This window comes from Ranitomeya variabilis, chromosome 2 (genome assembly GCF_051348905.1).
Source record: "Ranitomeya variabilis isolate aRanVar5 chromosome 2, aRanVar5.hap1, whole genome shotgun sequence".
Classification (NCBI taxonomy): Eukaryota; Metazoa; Chordata; class Amphibia; order Anura; family Dendrobatidae; genus Ranitomeya; species Ranitomeya variabilis.
This window is the reverse complement of record NC_135233.1, coordinates 29,503,677-29,523,451: the sequence shown is the minus strand read 5'-3', so window position 1 is coordinate 29,523,451 and position 19,775 is coordinate 29,503,677. Positions and strand designations below refer to the sequence as shown.

Sequence of the window (19,775 nt, the reverse complement as noted above, 5' to 3'; positions counted from 1 at the left end):
GTAAAGCCGCCCCATACAAGAGACATTCATTGTCGGCAGCAGGAAGGGCCACGGCGCCATCTCCAGACGGGTCACCTGCTCGCTGCCTCTGCAGACGATGATCTGATTATGTCTGAGCTCGGGGTGTGTCGTGTCATATCTGGAGAAGAATCCACATATCTTCACATAGAAGGACACTCACTGTACATGATGTCACAGTCACTGCAAAACCCCACTATTACCACATCTCACCTGTGTTACTATAGCGGCTCCATAATAATAGTGATTACTACGCTGCACATGATTAATCCCGCGCTGGGACGACCACCAATCCCTAGGATAAAACTGCCCATCTACAAGAGGCACCCGGGTCCGCGTGGAAAAAATATGGAAGGAATAGAGCAGAGTATTTAAGGAGATGCCAGTTCTGTACAATTCATGCCGTTATGTTGTAGATTTCCCGGCTGTGTCACGATGTGATGGTGCCGCGGATGGAGCCAATGGACTACTAAAGGGTTTGTGACAAGTTTTTTAAGTCATCCCCTTCCTGTAGGTTCTGATCTCTTGGACCACCGCTGATCCCGAGATGGACATGGCAGAAAAAAGGGGAGGACCCCAAAACTTGGCACAAACAAGAGCCGAGTAAGTGATATGAGGACAACGTCACGTCCCTTGACGTAGGGTCTTGTAGAATACGGTCGTTATTCGCCCTTTGTGTGATCTCCGGGTAATAGATACCGTTACATCTCCATTCAGCACCATTGTTTCCAGTGATAGCGAATATCTCATCCCTATTCACCGAGATCAGGACGTTCTTCACTCATTCGTCACCAGGATAACGTCTTCACAGCCAAATATCTGTTCTAGGGAGTAAAAAGCCGCTGATATCGTCGGGCTTTTTTACAAAGTCTTCATTTCACCCACACATTGCTGTGACTGAGCGACTTCTGTTCTTATAATATCATCTGACGGACTTCCCAAACTCTAGGGGCTTTTCTATGGGAACTCTTTTTGCAATGAGAATTATTCCCTAATGACGCCTCTGCGGCGTGTGAAGGCAGCGATTCAGATTTTCTTGCACGGATTCAATGGATCAAGGCAAAAACGTCGGTGATAGAAAATGGATAAATAAGAATAAAAAAGTAAAAAGAAAAAGCTTGTAACATTGCCACCTGGTGGTCAAAGGGAGTACTACAGTTTTGATTTCTATGGACATCTGACCTTTTAAAGAATATATCGAAACCTTCAAGATAATATGTGTTTTTTTAACTGAATTACATGTATTTTTGGCTAAAAATAAATTTTAGAATTAGGTTTCATTAAGCATTTACCTTCTATAGCCTGTACATTGAGCTGTCTATTGCTGGCTGCAGAATGAGTTATCTGAGAATCTGTCAGTGAGCTTGTTGTGATGGGAGAGTTTACCCCTATTTTCTTTCTTTTTAGTGGATCCATCACCACAACTTTAATGTTATCATACATCAGCTGAGAGGCGATTGGAGACGGAGGTTAAACGTTATAAACGCTTCTGTCCATGAACATCTCACCATTGTTTCCAGCTTCGTGGAGCTACACTGCTGCACATCTATAAATGTTATCTGCACACAATCATTCAGGTCGGACTCCCCCATAACATATAGAAAAGAGACTGAAAAATCTACAGAAAAAAAATACACAATCATCACCTGTGGATACTCCTTCTTGTGTAACAATAACAGATTAAATCATTATGCACACATCTCAGCTGCTGCAGAACCTCATAATATACCTCAGCTGCTGCAGAACCTCATAATATACCTCAGCTGCTGGAGAACCTCATAATACACCTCAGCTGCTGCGGAACCTCATAATACACCTCAGTTGCTGCAGAACCTCATTATTATTCATTATTTATTTATATAGCACCATTGATTCCATTGTGCTGTACATGAGAAGGGGTTACATACAAATAACAGATATCACTTACAGTAATCAAACTAACAATGACAGACTGATACAGAGGGGCGAGGACCCTGCCCTTGCGGGCTTACGTTCTACAGGATTGTGGGGTAGGAGACAATAGGTTGGGGGTTGCAGGAGCTCCGGTGTTGGTGAGGCGGTATCTCCGGTAGTGGTGAGGAGGCAGCGGGGTCAGTGCAGGCTGTAGGCTTTCCTGAAGAGGTGGGTTTTCAGGTTCCGTCTGAAGGATCCGAATGTGGTGGATAGTCGGACGTGATGGGGTAAAGAATTCCAGAGGATGGGGGATATTCGGGAGAAGTCTTGCAGGCGATTGGGTGAGGAGGAGAGAAGGAGATCTTGGGAGGACCCGAGATTATGTGAGGGAAGATATTGGGAGATTAGTTCAGAGATATATGGAAGAGAAAGGTTATGGATGGCTTTGTAGGTTAATATTAGTAATTTGAACTGGATACGCTGAGGGAATGGGAGCCAGTGAAGAGATTTGCAGAGGGGGGAAGCGGAGGAGTAGCGACGAGAGATATGAACTAGTCGGGCAGCAGAGTTAAGGATGGACTGGAGAGGTGAGAGGGTGTTAGCAGGGAGGCCACAGAGGAGGGTGTTGCAGTAGTCAAGGCGGGAGATGATGAGGGCATGCACAAGCATTTTAGTAGATTGACGGTTGAGGAAAGGACGGATTCTGGAGATATTTTTGAGCTGGAGGTGACAGGAGGTGGACAGAGCTTGGATGTGCGGTTTGAAGGACAGGGCAGAGTCGAAGGTTACTTCGAGGCAGCGGACTTCGGGTACGGGGGAAAGCATGATGTCATTGATTGCGATAGATAGGTCAGATAAGGAAGATTTGTGGGATGGAGGAAAGATGATGAGTTCAGATTTGTCCACATTGAGTTTGAGGAAGCGAGAGGAGGAGGAGGATATGGCTGATAGACACTCTGGGATTCTGGACAGCAGAGCGGTGACATCTGGGCCAGAGAAGTAGATCTGAGTGTCATCAGCATAAAGGTGGTACTGGAATCCATGGGACTTTGAGTTGTCCCAAGCCAAGTGTATAGACTGAGAAGAGTAGGGGTCCTAGAACAGAGCCTTGGGGACTTCAACAGAGAGAGGCTGGGATGAAGAGGTAGTGTGAAAGTGGGAGACGCTGAATGTGTGGTTGGTAAGGTATGAGGAGATCCAGGATAGGGCGAGGTCAAAGGCGAGGTGCCAAAGGAGGAGAGGATCTGTAGTAGGAGGCAGTGGTCAACTGTGTTGAAAGCAGAGAACAGGTCTAGGAGGAGGAGTACAGAGTATTGTCCAGTATCTTTGGCAGTAAGTAGGTCGTTAGTGATTTTGGTCAGGGCTGTCTCAGTTGAGTGATGGGGGCGGAAACCAGATTGTAGATTGTCAAAGAGCAAGTTAGATGAGAGGTGGGAGGGAAGTTCAGCATGGACGTGCTGCTCCAGGATTTTTGAAGAGAATGGGAGCAGCGATATTGGGCGATAGCTGGACATAACGGTTGGGTCGAGGGTTAGCTTTTTAAGGATAGGCGTGACTGTGGCATGTTTGAAAGCAGAAGGGAAGGTGCCAGAAGTTAGTGATAGGTTGAAGAGGTGGGTTAGGGATGGGATAAGAGTGGCGGTGAGGTTGGGGAGGAGGTGGGATGGGGTCGAGCGCACAGGTGGTGAGGTGTGATTTGGAGAGAAGACAATTAAGCCCCCCTTCATTGATGTTGGATAGGGAGGTTATGGGGTTAGGGCACTGGTCTGGTATACAAAAGGGGTTGTGGTGGTTGAACAATGAAGACTTGCCTTGTTTGGTCGATCTTATGTTTGAACTGTGTGGCAAAGTCCTCAGCAGAGGGAAGTTGGAGGGGGCAGTGGTGGGCGGAGGAAGGAGTTAAAGGTTTTTCAATAACTGTTTTGGGTTGTACGATAGGGAGGATACGAGGGTTGTGAAGTAGGCCTGTTTAGCAGAGGTGAGAGCAGATTTGAAAGCGAGTGTTGCCTGTTTGAATGCAGTGAAATCATCTTGCAAATTTGTTTTCTTCCAACATCGCTCTGCAACCCTGGACACTTGCCGGAGGTTCTTAGTGGTGTTATTGTGCCAGGGTTGTCTGTTGATACGTCGCACTCTGCCATGAACGAGAGGGGCAACTGTGTCAATAACTGATGCGAGAGTGGCATAGTAGAAAGCAGCAGCACTGTCTGTGTCGTGGAGTGAGGATATGGATACCTTACACCTCAGCTGCTGCAGAATCTCATAATACACCTCAGCTGCTGCAGAACCTCATTTACAACAGGCCTCTTGCTCTATGCTGGGGTCCTTTGACAGTTTAAAAAGAATGAGTCAAATTTTCATCCATGTTTCCCCTTTGTCCTCCGTGTCCGTTTCTTCCCATTGATCACTTGCAGTCTCTATAAAGATCAGATCATTCTCTCTGACATCTGATTTTTTATCTCACACCCATGGACTTGAATGTCTGAGTCTTATCCGATGTTGGTCCATTCTGTGGATGATGTTGGTCCATCCTGCGGATGATGTTGGTCCATCCTGTGGATGATGTTGGTTCATCCTGCGGATGATGTTGGTCCATCCTGTGGATGATGTTGGTCCATCCTGTGGATGATGCTGGTCCATCCTGTGGATGATGTTCGTCCATATTGTGGATGATGTGGGTCCATTCTGCGGATGATGTTGGTCCATTCTGTGGATGATGTTGGTCCATTCTGTGGATGATGTTGGTCCATCCTGTGGATGATGCTGGTCCATCCTGTGGATGATGCTGGTCCATCCTGTGGATGATGTACGTCCATCCTGTGGATGATGTTGGTCCATCCTGTGGATGATGTTCGTCCATATTGTGGATGATGTGGGTCCATTCTGCGGATGATGTTGGTCCATTCTGTGGATGATGTTGGTCCATTCTGTGGATGATGTTGGTCCATCCTGTGGATGATGTTGATCCATCCTGTGGATGATGTTGATCCAGCCTGTGGATGATGTGGGTCCATCCTGCGGATGATGTGGGTCCATCCTGCGGATGATGTTGGTCCATCCTGCGGATGATGTTGGTCCATCCTGTGGATGATGTTGATCCGAGTGTGACCCATCTTTGAAGTGATCGAACCTGGTCCGAAAATATGGTGTTGTGCATTATTATTATTTATTATTATAGAGCCATTTATTCCACGGCGCTCTACATGTGAGGGGGTATACATAATAAAAAAAGGTACAATAATCTTGAACAATACAAGTTGTAACTGGTACAGGAGGAGGGAGGACCCTGCCCGCGAAGGCTCACAATCTACAAGGGATGGGTGAGGATACAGTAGGTGAGGATAGAGCTGGTTGTGCAGCGGTTTGGTCGATCGGTGGTTACTGCAGGTTGTAGGCTTGTCGGAAGAGGTGGGTCTTCAGGTTCTTTTTGAAGGTTTCGATGGTGGACGAGTGTTTTACAGAATATATGCACAGTATTTCTCCAATACCGTCCATGATGTAAATTTTACCATCCATAAATGACTAGAACGTCCAACATTTGAGAATCGTAGGAGCACAACCGGTTAATTAGCCATTGCCGCTGACTTTGTACTATTAAATATTACACAGGGTGTTAAAGTCATCCAATACCGTGGAAATTTTTTACAAATGTCTTTGCCATTTGTGCTTCATGGCACCAGTCACCAATAAATCCCAGCTGCCTCCAATGTCACAAACCTGTTGTGTTCCCAGCAACAAATGTGTTGGGGTAGAGAGTTCCAGAGTAGGGGTGATGCGCGGGAGAAATCTTGTATACGATTGTGGGAAGAGGAGATAAGAGGGGAGTAGAGAAGGAGATCTTGTGAGGATCAGAGGTTGCTTGCAGGAAAGTTATGGGAGACGAGGTCACAGATGTATGGAGGAGACAGGTTGTGGATGGCTTTGTATGTCATGGTTAGGGTTTTGTACTGGAGTCTCTGGGCAATGGGGAGCCAGTGAAGGGATTGACAGAGGGGAGAGGCCGGGGAATAGCGGGGGGAAAGGTGGATTAGTCAGGCAGCTGAGTTTAGAATAGATTGGAGGGGTGCGAGAGTGTTAGAGGGGAGGCCACAGAGCAGGAGGTTGCAGTAGTCAAGGCGAGAGATGATGAGGGCATGGACTAGGGTTTTTGCAGGTTCTTGGATTAGGAATGTACGGATCCGTGAAATATTTTTGAGTTGAAGGTGGCAAGAAGTGGAAAGGGCTTGGATATGTGGTTTGAAGGAGAGATCAGCATCAAGGATTACCCCGAGGCAGCGAGCTTGTGGGACTGGGGAGAGTGGGCAGCCATTTACTGTAATGGATAGGTTCGTTGGGGGGGTCACGTGAGATGGGGGAAAGATGATGAATTCTGTTTTGTCCATGTTAAGTTTCAAAAATCTAGCGGAGAAGAAGGATGAAATAGTGGACAGACATTGAGGGATTCTGGTTAGTAGGGAGGTGATATCTGGTCCAGAGATGTAGATCTGTGTGTCATCAGCATAGAGGTGATACTGAAAGCCGTGAGATTCTATGAGCTGTCCCAGGCCAAAGGTGTAAATGGAGAAGAGCAGGGGCCCAAGGACTGAACCTTGTGGGACTCCGACAGATAGGGGGCGAGGTGAGGAGGTGGTGTGTGAGTGGGAGACGCTGAATGTCTGGTCTGTTAGGTATGATGAGATCCAGGATAGGGCCAAGTCTGTGATGCCAAGAGATGAGAGGGTCTGTAGTAATAGGGAATGGTCCACTGTGTCAAAGGCAGCCGACAGGTCGAGGAGGAGGAGGACAGAGTAGTGTCGCTTGCTCTTGGCGGTTGAGGTCATTGGTGACCTTAGTTTGGGCAGTTTCAGTGGAATGGTGTGACCGGAAGCCAGATTGTAAGCGGTCAAAGAGGGAGCAGGAAGAGAAGATGGGAGGACAGTTCAAGGTAGACGTGTTGTTCCAGTAGTTTGGAGGCATAGGGGAGAAGTGATATAGGGCGATGGCTAGATACAGAGGATGGGTCAAGTGAGGGCTTTTTGGGGATAGGTGTGATGGAGGCATGTTTAAAGCTTGAGGGGAAAACACCAGTTGTTAGTGATAGGTTGAATAGATGGGTTAGGGTTGGGATGAAGACTGTGGCGAGGTTTGGGATGAAGTGGGATGGGAGCGGGTCAAGTGCACAGGTGGTGAGATGTGATCCTGAGAGTAGAGTGGAGAGTCGACCTGTAATGGTGGAGAAGTTGGTTTTGGAGGTGGAGGGCTGGGAAGTCGGGAGGAAGGGCTCTGGGGGTTGTTGACCAAAACTGTCTCTGATGTTATCAATCTTCTGCTTGAAGTATGAGGCAAAGTCTTCAGCGGAGATGAGTGGGGAGGGAGGAGGTGCTGGGGGACGGAGGAGAGAATTGGAGGTGATGAATAACTGTTTAGGGTTGTGAGACAGGGAGGATATGAGAGATGAGAAGTAGGTTTGTTTAGCTGTGGCGAGTGTGGTCTTGAAAGTAGTGAGGGACTGTTTGAATGCGATGAAGTGGTCATTGGAGTGGGATCTTTTCCATCTGCGCTCAGCAGCCCTGGAAGCTCGCCTCAGTTCCTTGGTCAGGCTGGTGTGCCAGGGCTGTCTGAGCCTTTACTCACCATAAAATACTTTTGAGGCAGCTGTGTGTATAAGGAGCCTCCCCCAGTGTTTTACCAGGGACCCCCACAGCACCAACACTGGGCTCCATAGTCCAAAATATGGGCAGTCATTGCAGTTGGTAAATCCTATTTCCTACCACTAGGTGTCACTGCAGCCCAGCAGATCCCAGCACAGGGCAGATTGCTCTTTTCTTGCCTGGGATACATCCCATAATAATAATGGTAGTAATCACTGCTGTTGGCCAAGGTTTTTCCTTGCATTGTAAGACACTGGGACCTTGCACAGAACCCAATTTCAGTATAAGCCCCCACTCCCCAGGCAGTGAGAGCCTTGCACCCCAGAGAGCTCCCTATGGTGGGCGCTGCAGGGAGCCACAGTGCAGTGGGGAGGGGGCTGCAGGGTAGCAGCAGCACTGTGCCTGTCCCCAGGCTGCAGGATACACAGGGAGCAGTGACACAGGAAGCACTCCCTCCATGGCTCCAGAGCTTCCTGTGCAGGGAGCAGAGGAGGAGCCGGGAGGCTGCTGGGGAGGCTGCACACACTGGTGCAATGTGCCCACACAGCTGCCTGGGAGCTGGATGTGGGGGATAAGGATGTGAGCAGCCAGCAGCATGGACACCCAGCACACGGCAGGTAAGGGCGGCCGGGAGCACTTAGGGCAGGTGCTGGGGGACTACAAGTGCCAGCACTTCTGGCTGCACACCACCTGCCTCAGCCACAGGGAACACTAGAAAATCAGTAACAAAAAAAACTTTTTCTTTTGTCCCAGAGAGGAAAAGAAGTAATTGTATCAAGTGAGGAAGTGAGGAGAGATACAATGTTGCAACATTTCATAAATATTATTGTTGTCATCGGCGATCTGCTGCTCGTGTAGTACTACAACTCCCAGCAGGACGCGAGAGCTGCAGCTGGGACTTGTAGTTATACAACAGGCTGCAGATTTCTGGATCGGATCCGATATGTGAAAGCTCCAGCTCTGCCATGGCTGCCACTGTGGCCCCACAAAGCTGGACGGATCTGCTGTTCTGTGGTGTGGGAAAGTTGGGTAGGTGAGGATTTTACCTTAGAATTGTTTACCTTGTATATTCCTGATCTGCTGTTCTGTGGTGTGGGAAAGTTGGGTAGGTGAGGATTTTACCTTAGAATTGTTTACCTTGTATATTCCTGATCTGCTGTTCTGTGGAGTGGGAAAGTTGGGTAGGTGAGGATTTTACCTTTGAGTTGTTTACCTTGCACATTCCAGATCTGCTATTCTGGGTCAGAGTTTTTACCATTTTATTGGCGGTCACCCAGTGTTCCCCTGCGCTTTCCAGATCTGCTATTCTGTGGTGTGGGAAAGTTGGGTAGGTGAGGATTTTACCTTAGAATTGTTTACTCGTTTCCGGATCTGCTATGTTGTGGCAGTTTTTACCATTTTATTAGCTGTGACCCAGCATTTCCCCTGCTTTTTCCGGATCTGCTATTCCGTGGTGGGGGAAAGTTGGGTAGGTGAGGATTTTACCTTTGCGTTGTTTACTCTTTCCGGATCTACTATGTTGTGGCAGTTTTTACCATTTTATTGGCGGTCACCCAGTGTTCCCCTGCTCTTTCCAGATCTGCTATTCTGTGGTGTGGGAAAGTTGGGTAGGTGAGGATTTTACCTTTGCGTTGTTTACTCTTTCCGGATCTGCTATGTTGTGGCAGTTTTTACCATTTTATTAGCTGTGACCCAGCATTTCCCCTGCTTTTTCCAGATCTGCTATTCTGTGGTGTGGGAAAGTTGGGTAGGTGAGGATTTTACCTTTGCGTTGTTTACTCTTTCCGGATCTACTATGTTGTGGCAGTTTTTACCATTTTATTGGCGGTCACCCAGTGTTCCCCTGCTCTTTCCAGATCTGCTATTCCGTGGTGGGGGAAAGTTGGGTAGGTGAGGGTTTTACCTTTGCGTTGTTTACTCTTTCCGGATCTGCTATGTTGTGGCAGTTTTTACCATTTTATTAGCTGTGACCCAGCATTTCCCCTGCTTTTTCCAGATCTGCTATTCCGTGGTGGGGGAAAGTTGGGTAGGTGAGGATTTTACCTTTGCGTTGTTTACTCTTTCTGGATCTACTATGTTGTGGCAGTTTTTACCATTTTATTAGCTGTGACCCAGCATTTCCCCTGCTCTTTCCAGATCTGCTATTCCGTGGTGGGGGAAAGTTGGGTAGGTGAGGATTTTACCTTTGCGTTGTTTACTCTTTCTGGATCTACTATGTTGTGGCAGTTTTTACCATTTTATTGGCGGTCACCCAGCGTTCCCCTGCTCTTTCCAGATCTGCTATTCCGTGGTGGGGGAAAGTTGGGTAGGTGAGGGTTTTACCTTTGCGTTGTTTACTCTTTCCGGATCTGCTATGTTGTGGCAGTTTTTACCATTTTATTAGCTGTGACCCAGCATTTCCCCTGCTTTTTCCAGATCTGCTATTCCGTGGTGGGGGAAAGTTGGGTAGGTGAGGATTTTACCTTTGCGTTGTTTACTCTTTCTGGATCTACTATGTTGTGGCAGTTTTTACCATTTTATTAGCTGTGACCCAGCATTTCCCCTGCTCTTTCCAGATCTGCTATTCCGTGGTGGGGGAAAGTTGGGTAGGTGAGGATTTTACCTTTGCGTTGTTTACTCTTTCTGGATCTACTATGTTGTGGCAGTTTTTACCATTTTATTGGCGGTCACCCAGCGTTCCCCTGCTCTTTCCAGATCTGCTATTCCGTGGTATGGAGAAAACTGGGCAGGTGATGATTTTACCTTTAGTTTACACTGCAAAGTTTTTGCCAGTTTTTGGGCTGTTACCCAGCCATACTTTGCTCTTTCCTGATCTGTCATGCTGTGGCATAGGAAAGCTGGGTGGCAACCTTGTCATGCTTTCCCAGCAACATATACTAATAGAATACTATCTGCGTAGGGGATTGTTCACATACTGCATACATGATATGTTTGTTTTTTTTACTGTGCGGGGAACAAAAAACGCAGTGTTTTACCATAACGGCAAAATGAAAAGATTTCTAAAATTTCATTCACACGGTGTTTTGTTTTTTTGGTTTTTTTTTTTTGCTTTTAGTGCGTCTCAATTATTCCATTGCTTTTAATAACGTTTTTCAACCTTGAAATGGATTAGCAACAAACAAGATGATACCAAAACGCGAAATAATTTTTTTGACATTTTCGTGCCATAGTTTGTGTTTTTCATACGGAAAAAAAAGCATAAAAAACCCGAAGAACATGTGAATATACCCCAACTACCAGGTTGTTTTGGCTTCTAAACGACATTTTTTATTGATATTGTACATCTGGTTTAATGGATCTATTTTTTTACATGTTGAGTTAACAAAAAATACCGTTTTCGTGGCACAGGGCTGTGTTCCTCCACCTTAACATTTTTAAATTCTATAAAAATAATGTTTAACTTTTTTTTTAAACTTATTCTTAATATTTAGTTTTTTGCAAATTCATACTATAAAAAAGAGATTTATAATGAGGGGAATCTGCAGGCCATGTTGTGCAATCTCTGCATTTTTTTTTTTTTTTGCATTTTTGCATGACTGCACTAATATGTAGTAGCAATCTGCAGTTTTTGTTGCCATTTTTTTCATGTGTTTTTATTTTATTTTTTTAGTGCAGATTTGACTCGGAATTTAATGCATTTTTTTTTTTTTTTGTGGAAAGGCTATGATTTCTCACTTAAAAACACATATGGAATTTTCCATGATTATTTTTTTTTCTGTGAGGGGATAGTTGGGGAAAGCGCTGAAAGTCGCACATTTCTGCACCACAGAATGACTGTTCAAACCGAGTACAAGCGCTTAGTGCACCTTTGGTGTGGCCGAACAGTTCTGGGCATCTTCCCATATACTTGTTTTAAATCTATCCCCGTCCTCTTCTTGCTCTAGAAAGCCAGAGCTGTCAATCAAAGAAGACGGGAATGGAGACGGTGGGAAAACAAGGAGGTGGAAAGGTGCACTGAGCAGTTTGGCCACACCGAGGGTGCACCGAGCGCCTCTGCTTGATTTGAACAGTCATTCTGAGTCGGGTTCATAGCTCTGTTCAGTATACTGTGAGCGGCATCTTGAGCACGCCCTGGCACATTGATTGTAGAGACCGTATCTGTGCAGAAGTATCTGTCAATCAGAGTACCCGGGTGTGCTCAAGACGCCGCCCTGTGAACGCCCCCATGACTGAAAGCTGGCGGCTCCTGGGAGGAATTCAATTCATTTTCTCCCAGTAGCTGCATTTTCATTAAGGCTGTCAGGCAGCATTGTAACTAGTGATGAGCGAGCGTGCTGGGATAAGGTGTTATCTGAGCATGCTCGGGTGCTAACAGAGTGTCTTTGGCGTGCTCGAATAAAGTGCTCGAGTTTCCGCTGTTGCATGTCTCACAGCTGTTCAGCAGCCACAACACATGCATAGATTGCCTAACAAACAGACAATCCCTTACAGCTGTTACAGCTGTCGAACAGCCGCGAGACATGCAACCGCGGGGACTCGAACATATTTTTTGAGCACGCCGAAGACACTCGGTTAGCACCTGAGCATGCTCAGATAACACCTTATCCCAGCACGTTCGCTCATCACTGAGTAATGCTAAATGCCGCAGTCAATCACGTGGCACTGCTCACATTTACTAGCTCTTATTGGCCCCTTCCAACTTTATCGCGACGCTCCAATACCGTGACAGCCTAGTCTTGCTGAAGGTCCCGTCACTGCCCTTGCTGAAAAAATAAAGTAAAAAAGATTAAAAAAAATTTAAGGGAATATAATGACTTGAATCGCCCCCTACCCCAACCTTTAAAATGAATGACATTAGAAAAATAAACATATTTTGCATCTCCAGATCCATTAAATTCCGATCTATTAAAATATAAAATTAATCAATCTATGCGGTAAATGCTATAAAGAATAAAATAAAACAATGCCAGAACTGCAATTTTTCTTTCACCACAAAACCCTATAAAAATGGAAGAAAAAACGATCAAGATGTAATACGTACCCCTAATTAGTATCAATAAAGAAAAAAAAAACCACAGCTCAGTCAACGTAAAAATAAAAAGATTACATGTTTCGGAACAAACAATGGTATATTCAAACTTCTGGATTTTTTTCTTAACCAATAAATAAATTTAAAAAAAATCTAAACAAGTTTGTTATCGCCATAATGGTACTGATCTGGAGAGTCATGTTACAAGGTCATTTTTTAAAATTCATTTAATTCTGCAAAAAGAAAACCCCAAAAACAATGAGGGAATTGGATTTTTTTTTTTTACCATTTCATCCCACTTGTATTTTTTTTTTTATAATTTTTCAATATATCATATAATAAAGTGAATGGCACAGGCACGAGTCCTGAGGGACAGTGTGACTGCCACAGAGATGCCGCATGTCCTGGGTAAAAGCAACTGCACGAGCCAAAGCAGACACCATGGAGGAGTTGATGATAAAGCAACTGGCGCAGGTTAATCTCCAACAGCAGCAGCAGATGGAACTCCTAGACGAGGCGATCCTTGGCATGGCTACCGCCCCACCCAGTGTTGGACTGGGGTACCAAGGGCCCACTAGCAACCAACTACAGGGCCTCACTTTTCAGCCACGTGCAAATGTGACATTATCCTCAATCACAAATTTATATAACCATGATTTGGGTAGATTGTTAAGTGAATAAGATGCCGCCTTTGTCTGTACATAGCGATTCAAGTATATCGTGCCAAGTGCTGCTCATATAAGAGGGTGGTGGCCCACTCTTTGCACAGAGGCCCACCGGAGGGTTCTCCTGTGGGCCAGTCTAAGCTTGGCCCCATTCATAGGAAGACGGTAAGGAAAGCCTTACAAATGATGATCACTTGTGATGACATCGAGGCATTCTGAGGGTTTTCGAAAGGGTGACAGAACAGGAGAAATTGCCTCCGGAGCAGTGAGCTGAGGTTCTGGCACCATACCTAACGGGAACCACAGAAGGCATATTATGACCTGACCTTGCAGGATGCAAAAGGGTAAGCCAAGCTGAAGACTGAGATCTTGTCACACTTAGGAGTGACTCTGTCAGGGTGCAACTCCTATTGCGGTGACAGACCTCCCTAGTCCCAAATGTTTGACCTCCTATACCTGTGGCCCAGATGCATGGAGAATGGCGGAGGTAATGCCCATTGTGAAAGAACACCTCCTCAAAGCACAAGAGGCACAGTTGAGGTTGTACAATAGATCGGCGAGGGTGAGATACTTCAACCCTGGAGATCAGGTACTAGTGCTGGTATCTACGATGTAGAGCAAATATCTGGCCATGCCAGGGGCCCTATGAAGTAGTTGACAAGCTTGGCAATGTCAACTATAAAGTCCACCAACCAGGAAGAAGGATGCCCTACCAGGTGTCCCACGTCAACCTGATTAAGCCGAGGAAGAGATAGGGAGCCCGTTTAAGCCCCCGTGTTTGGTGTCTGTCTGAAGCCGACATAAAAAAAGTCAAGATGGCACGCACCCAAAATCAGCAGTACTGAGAGTTGCTACATCATAACAGAGACCTGTTCTCAGAATTACTGGGTTGTACTCAGGTCATAGAGCATGCGGTACTCACAGAGCCTCATGTTCGCGTGAACTTGAAGCTGATATCGGATTCCGAAGCCCACTGAGAGATGATCTTGAATGAAGTGAAGCAGACGCTGAACCTGGCACTTACCGATTAGTCTAACAGTGGCTGGTCCTGTCCCATAGTCTTGGTGCCGAAACTAGATGGAGAATGGCGGTTTTGCAATGACTATAGGAAGCTGAATAAAGTCTCCAAGTTTGATACGTATCCAATGTCCCATGTCGATGAACTGATTAAGTGGGTAGGGCTGGCCAGGTTACCAACCATAACCTCAAGAAAGGGTATTGGCATATTCCCGTGTCCCAAGATGCCAAGGAGACAACAGCCTTCTCAATGCCAGATGTTTCCAGTACAGGAAGATGCTGTTTGGGTTGCAAGGAGCTCCTGCCACCTTTCAGAGAGCCATGGACTGGATCTTAGCTCCCCACAAGATGTACGTAGCGGCCTACCTGGATGACATCATGATCTTCAGCCAGGATTGAGGAAGCCATCTGAGCAAAGTCCTGGTGACCAGGTGATTCCTAGCACTTCAGGATTTTAGCCTCTATGTAGAGCATAGACCCAGGAAACTGGATGGCAATGCTGACGCACTGTCAAGGGTCCACTGTTTGATGGTGGAAGGTGCCCAGCCCCCTGGCTTTGGGCAGAGGGGGGTATGTAAAATGGCCACCGGACAGGTCCTTGAGTAGAGATATGTATCATCTAGGTTGGTAGCTTCGGTGATGTAAGCCCGGGAAAGCAGGCTCCAGCACTTATAGTGCTGAGAGAGTTAATAAGGCGTATTAGGGCCAGGCCAATCAGAGATGGGTGGGACTGATTGATCACATATCCCCACCCCGGGGTGTGGTATGGCAAATGGAGATATAGCTCTCCAGTGTGTTTGCTAAAGGACACTAACGTGAGCAGGTGAACCCGCACTACGGTATGGACTATCTACTTTCTGTTTTTTCACTCAGTGCCGGAAAAGGCTGTTTTCACTATATATTGCAATCTGATGCAGGAATCACATTTCCTTCTATAAGGCCTTAATTATCAAATCGTTGCTAACAGTAACCTGGTATTGCTCATAGCAACCAATCCGATCTCTGCACTGTGATTGGTCATATGCTTTTGTTATTGTGTGTGTGTATACACCATGTTCCAAATTATTATGCAAATTATATTTTTCTCGGATTTTCCTAAATGGTCGGTGCAAATGACAGTCTAATAAAAGTCAGACTCATCACCCGTTAGATTATACATCAAGTCTTCTTGAAGAAACCTCCCAATGATAACAGAATAATCTCCAAAATGAATAAAACCCCAAAATGCACTGTTCCAAGTTATTATGCACAGTAGAATTTCTAAACATTTGATCTGTTTTAAAGAACTGAAAATGTTCATTTGTGGAATTTGCAGCATTAGGAGGTCACATTCACTGAACAAAAAAGCTATTTAACTCCAAAACATCCTAACAGGCCAAGTTACATGTAACATAGGACCCTTCTTTGATGTCACCTTCACAATTCTTGCATCCATTGATCTTGTGAGTTTTTGGAGAGTTTCTGCTTGTATTTCTCTGCCTCCCAGAGCTGCAGTTTGGATGTGAACGGCCTCCCACCCTCATAGATCTTTTGCTTGATGATACTCCAAAGGTTCTCTATAGGGTTGAGGTCAGGGGAAGATGGTGGCCACACCGTGAGTTTATCTCCTTTTATGCCCATAGCAGCCAATGACTCAGGTTTTCTTTGCAGCATGAGATGGGGCATTGTCAGCATGAAGATGATTTTGTTCCTGAAGGCACGTTTCTGCTTTTTATACCATGGAAGAAAGTTGTCAGCCAGAAACTCTATTTACTTTGCAGAGGTCATTTTCACACCTTCAGGAACCTTAAAGGGCCCTACCAGCTGGTTCCCCATGATTCCAGCCCAAAACATGACTCCTCCACCTCCTTGCTGACCTCGCAGCCTTGTTGGGACATGGTGGCCATCCACCAACCATCCACTACTCCATCCATCTGGACCATCCAGGGTTGCTCGACACTCATCAGTAAACAAGACTGTTTGGAAATTAGTCTTCATGTATGTCTGGGCCCACTGCAACCGTTTCTGCTTGTGAACACTGTTTAGGGGTGGCTGAATAGTAGGTTTATGCACCACAGCAAGCCTTTGAAGGGTCCTACACCTTGAGGTTCGAGGGACTCCAGAGGCACCAGCAGCTTCAAATACGGTAACTGTTTGCTGCTTTGTAATGGTATTTTGGCAGTTGCTCTCTTAATCCAATGAATTTGTCTGGCAGAAACCTTCCTCATTATGCCTTTATCTGCATGAACTCTGTCTGTGCTCTGTTTCAGTCACAAATCTCATAACAGTACGATGATCAGTCTTACGTTTTCCTGAAATATCTAATGTTTTCATACCTTGTCCAAGGCATTGCACTATTTAACTCTTTTCAGCAGCAGAGAGATCCTTTTTAGTTCCCATATTGCTTGAAACCTGTGGCTGCTTAATAATGTGGAACATCATTTTTAAGTAGTTTCCCTTTAATTAGAATCACCTGGAAAACTAATTATCACATGTGTTTAAGATTGATTTCAGTGAACCATTGAGCTCTGAGACACAATACCATCCATGAGTTCATTTGAAAAACAAAACAATTAAATCTTTGTCAGAAATCCAATTTGCATAATAATTTGGAACACAGTGTAAATTAGCAATAAAAAACACTTTTTTTTTCATTTTCTGTTCAAAAATAGTCTATTGTCTATAACATACAGATAATAGACACTATCGGCAACCAACACTTTGTCACTGATACGATACAATTACATTTTGGTATTAAGGTTTCTGATGGTTTTTTGATGCTTCGTATTTTCTTTGCACAAAAAAGAGCAGAGTCTTACATTTATAGCAAAGTGGAGCGGATTTCTAGAAATCTAATGCCCACTTTTTTACCTCATCATTTTTACTTCACTTTTACCAAATTTTTCTACTTTTCCTCATTTTTTTGACCTTTTGGAAATCCGCAAAATGTCAATTTGACTTGCGGATATGTGACTTTTATGTTTGGATCTTCCCATTAGAATTGCATCAAATGCGAAAAATCTGAACGTAAAAACGGTATATTTGTTTTTATTGTGTTTTCACTGCGAAACTGCACTAAAAAGGAATGTGTGACTGCAGCTGAAACCCACGTACCTGAGCTGCAGTACCACACGCTACCACACGGGCAAGAGTGGCAGTATGTTGGGGTCAAGCACTGCCACTCCTTTTGTTCTGTTGATTGGCGGAGGTCAGGGGTATTGATCGCTGCTCTTTTAACTGTTCACATGCTGCTGTCAGTTCCTGACAGTGATATTTAAACCGTTTGAAACGTTGCGCACGTTGCTTCCATTCCGGAGCCCCTCGCCCCTTTAAACCCACCTTTTCTGCTATGGAAACATAGGTTGCCGATGGGTTAACAATGGCAGCCTGGGGGGGGCTACCAAAGGTCCCAATCACTGTCATCTTTGTGCAGTATGACTTGTGGCTCGGCTCAAGCAGAGTGTTAATTTTACCAGTCACCGCAATACTAAAGCGTGGCAAAATATACCAAAAGCGTCCAACAATCGCTGGTTCAAGGACCCTTGAGGGGGACTAATACATATTTTTTTTTTTCCTTAGATATACTAGAACATTAAAAAAAAAAGTTTTAATCACCCACCTTTTTCTAATCTGAAATTAAAGTTGTTGTTTTTTCTCTTAAAAAAAGCGCATTTTATAGTTCATTATGTAAAAGTTTAATCTAGAACATTAATTAACCCATACGATAAAAGTAAGAAAAAAAAACAACCGAAACTTCAGAATTGCTATTTTTCAGTCACTGTACCTCCACCCTCCAAAAGAATCACTAATAAGTGATGAAACATCATACCTACTCCAGATCAGTACCAGTAAAAACTGAGGCTCGCCACACAGTGCCAAAAAATAAAGAATGAAGGGTCTCATAAAATTGCACTGCAAAAAAAAATAAAAAAAATTACATCAAAATATTCAATCGAAAAAATGTTCGCATTAAAATTAAAGAAAAAATTTAATTTTGGTATTGCCATATTATTTTTGACCCGAAGAATCATTTTGCCCAGTTATTTTTTACCGATGAATGAACACCATTAAAAAAAAATAACAATTGCGGCATAGGTTGTTTTTTTTTTTTTTACCCTTTTACTATGTTTTTTTTTTTTTAAAATATATATTATGTTGTAAAAGTGAATTATGTCACTCAAATCTACATCTTGTCACACAATAAAACAAGCTCTCGTGCGGCTATGTTGTCTGAAAAAGACAAAAGTTATGGCTGTTGGGAGAAGGCGAGGAAAAAAAACAAAAGCGCAAAAGATGGAAAAACCAGTCGGAATAAATGTGGCTAATCCTACTGCTGACCCACAGAAGAAGTTCTCGATTTCTGCCTTGGATCTTTGATGTGTGAATGTACCGCGAAGGGCCTTCATACATAGCAGACTCTGCCAGTTTTGGGGGGTCTCAGACCATCTGAAGTGTTTTCCGACCGCCACCTCCAACGGATTTATTTCTTATGAGATTAAAGAGTAGCTAAAGTTTTTATTTTTTTTATATAATTTTGTCCAGCATGGAAACTTATGAAAACTTTGCAAATCACTTTTTGTGCATTATTCTTCGTCCCTATAAAAAAATAAAATAAAGTAATTGCATGTAAAATAGGTGGCTTTCTTGACGTTTTTCCCGTCTGTTTAGCTGTTTTCTGCGGCACTGATATCTGAATGTTCTCATTTGGAGTACCGATGATGGCAGTGAAAGAGGCAAATCCGCTCCTGTAATGGCTCAGTCAGTTTTTCCCGTAATTTCTTTTTCTTTTTCATAGATAGCACAAGTACCTATGACAGTCTATGGGACTGTTCACTTGCTCGTAATTTTTTGCTGACCGAGTGGTCTGTGCAAAATCATGGAAACAAGTCCGATGTTGATCTGAGTGTCGGCTAAAGCTCGGCAATGAAAGTCTATGGGTCAGTGTGAAAATCGGACAGAACTTGGATGGCATCAGAGTGCTGTCTGTTTTTCATGGACTGATAGATGGGAGAAGGTGAGAAAAGTTACATTCATGGATCACCATACAATCAGGCAATCCCTGCATGTGTTGCACCTGTCGAACAGCCACGAGTCATTCAGCTGTGGGGACTGGAACATAATTTTCGAGCACGCAGAAGACACTCTGTTAGCACCCGAGCATGCTCCGATAACACCTTATCCTAGCACGTTCGCTCATCACTGGTGCTCACCCACTACTGCCATCATCTGTACTCCAGATGAGTATGTCCTGGTATCAATGCGGCTGAAGGCAGTAAGTAGACTGGGAAAAGGCTGAGGTTTGGAGCCCACTTACATGCAGACACTGTGGTGTCCATCTTGTTCGCTGGCATCACCGGACCAGTCGTCCTTCCCTGAATTTGCAGGTAAATGTTATTCTGCTCCTCCATAGTGCTAAATATTTGCCTTTGTGTTGCAGGAGGCCTCTCTGTGCTGTCGGCTGACTGATCTGCCCTGAGCTTCTGCGCGGACTCTCACGTACCTGTGAATACGCCCCAGACTTTGCTCGCAGGTACGGAATGCTTTCTGTGCTATGACGCCGTCCCCGGGCCTAATGCTCCCATTGTCTGCACTGTTTGCTGATGC

The 19,775-nt window shown here is 44.8% G+C and overlaps 1 protein-coding gene across 2 annotated transcripts in view; it reads left to right on the top strand.

Annotated features, from left to right (window-relative positions):
* The first annotated feature begins 8,006 nt into the window (after positions 1-8,006).
* DISP1 (dispatched RND transporter family member 1) overlaps positions 8,007-19,775 on the top strand; it is an 86,643-nt gene continuing 74,874 nt past the window's right edge. Inside the window, exons 1-2 of one of the 2 annotated variants that reach the window (XM_077282212.1) lie at positions 8,007-8,158; positions 19,609-19,701. The gene's annotated coding sequence lies outside the window, so the exon portion shown is untranslated. The remainder of the gene's footprint in view (positions 8,159-19,608; positions 19,702-19,775) is intronic. The other variant, XM_077282214.1, reaches the window with a different exon arrangement.